This window comes from Condylura cristata, unplaced genomic scaffold, assembly GCF_000260355.1.
Source record: "Condylura cristata isolate star-nosed mole 26May11 unplaced genomic scaffold, ConCri1.0 scaffold00029, whole genome shotgun sequence".
Classification (NCBI taxonomy): Eukaryota; Metazoa; Chordata; class Mammalia; order Eulipotyphla; family Talpidae; genus Condylura; species Condylura cristata.
In genome coordinates, this window is record NW_004567130.1 from 12,441,448 (window position 1) to 12,443,638 (window position 2,191).

General features: G+C 55.4%; 2 protein-coding genes across 2 annotated transcripts in view; both read right to left on the bottom strand.

The window, feature by feature from the left end:
* Positions 1-2,191, bottom strand: part of LOC101636700 (calcium-binding protein 1) — a 21,259-nt gene that overhangs the window by 1,040 nt on the left and 18,028 nt on the right. The gene's annotated exons all lie outside the window — the stretch shown is intronic.
* The window catches only part of LOC105854201 (calcium-binding protein 1-like), a 21,954-nt gene that overhangs the window by 1,039 nt on the left and 18,724 nt on the right, over positions 1-2,191 (bottom strand). The gene's annotated exons all lie outside the window — the stretch shown is intronic.

Consider the following 2,191-nt stretch of genomic DNA (forward strand, 5'->3'; position numbering starts at 1 on the left):
CAGGGCACTTGTTACAGTTGATGAGTCTCCACTGCCCCGAAGAAAAGTCCACATCAGGCCACCTGTGGTGCTGTCCATCCTGTGGGTCCAGAAGTGGACGATGACTGGCACCCAGTCACGGTGACGTGCTGAGCACCTTCGCTGCCAGTCCTGACAACCGTCTGTGCCTGCCTCCTCGCCCTCCGCCCCAGCTCCTGGTCACCGCTGCCGGCACTACTACTGCGTTGGTTCCCAGAACTGCCTTTCCCGACGGGCCTCTTCCCCGGGGATATGCGTTTAAGCTTCCCGTGTCTTTTCATGGCTTGACAGCTCATTTCTTTTTAATGCTGAACATGGTCTCGCTGTCTGGGTGGACCACTGTCTGGTTATCCCTTCACCTACAGAAGGGCACTTGGCATTTGCCATTGTTGCCAAGTTCTGGCAATTAGAAACACAACTGCTGTAAGTGCCCATGGCAGGCTTCTCTGTGGAGGTAAGTTTTCCACTCATTTGGGTAAATCCTCCTTCCTTATTTCCGCCTGGTGGCCTCTAGTCTTCTCTTGGAGCTCTACTTCCGGACGGGCTCCTCCTGGAAGCCGTCCCCACCCACCACCCACTGCCCGCTGCCCGCCCTCGTTGGGCACAGGGGTCCCCTCTACATCCGTACCCCACTATTCTTCCCCAACACAGTGCAGACGACACTGGCAGCTCCTGGATTTGCCTTGCTGGGCTCCTCCAGGCAAGAATCAAATCTCAGCCTACAACACAGGCTGACAGAAAGAGCGGAGCAGGCCCAGCTTTCAGGGAATGGCTATCGCCGGCAGGAGGCAGTGCTGGGCCCAGGGTCCCTGAGGCTTCCAGCCTGGTGCACCAGCAAAGCTGCCCCTCCATCTCACCACACTCTTCTCCCCCTCAAAGGCCAACTACGCCCCAGGAAGGAAGGGCCTCCCCATCTTTGTGTCCAGACACACACACAGTCTGCCCCAGGTATCTTGTCTTTCTGCTCAGAACGCGTGTTGCTGGCATGCAGGGCCAGCGTTTTCTGTACTTCCCCTGTTTCCCACAGAGCTGTGAACAGCCTCTTCCACGGTGTCAAGGATGTGGTGGTTGCAGCTCAAGCCTGGGTTTACGACCCAGCTCTGCCCTTAGGAGTTAGACAATCTCCAGCAAGTTATATCACTTCTCTGAGCTTCAGTTTCCTCATTGGTAATGTCACGTGAGACTCAAGTGAGAAACACAGGTAAAGTGACTTAGCACAGTGACTGGCACTGTGTAGGTATAGAATAAAAAATGATAACCAATATGGTTGTTATGGACTCCTTAATATTTTTACTGTGGAGAATGCAGACAAAAATAAAATCTGGTTCCTCTTCTTGAAAACTTTGGCTGGGAGGAGAGACAACTACCATCAGTAGTTACGGACAGTGTGAAGATTGAGGGAGAGGTGTTATGAAAGCACCCCCAGAAGAGGAAGCTCATCTTGGGGAAGAAGTTTTGGAGGATGTGGCCTCACCGCTGGGTCTCAAAGGTCAGAATTTAACCAGGAGAGAATCAAAGATATCTGATATCTGCTAGGCGGACCTAGCAGGTTCAGGAACGCAGTGTTTCGCTATGGCTTGGACACCCTGGGGCGACGTGGCGGTGGTGCAGCAGAGTGTGAGTGAAGGAAGGTTAGGGGTGGTGACTGGGAGGGTGAGCTGCGGTGGAAGCGCAGGGTGCCTCGGAGTGTCAATTTGCGGAACGTGGTGTTCAGAAGAGACCTACCACAGGTGGGGTCCAGAGTGGGTGGGCAGACCGATGGACAGGGGTGGACGGAGGCAAATGGACACATGGATGCATGGTGGGTGGGCGGGTGGGCGGTGGACAGAAGCTAAGTTGGACAGGCAGGTGGAGGGGTCGGTGGAAGTATGTGAGACGTATGGGTAGGTAGGGACATGCGCATATTTAGAAGAGTAAGTGCTGGAGAGATGCGCAGGATGGGTAGCTGAGCGCATGGACAAACAGTTTAGGCGTGACTCTTTAGACATGGCTGAAAAGGAAATGGGTGGATGAGGAGATGAGTGGGTGAACAGAGGGAGAGACAGGAGACGATGGACAGAGTCCCGCATGGCCGGGCGCAGGCCGGATGGAGGGGTGAGTGCGGGGGCCCTGGACAGACTCCCGTAAGGCCGGGCGCCAGGCCGGATGGAGGGGTGAGTGCGGGGGCCCTGGA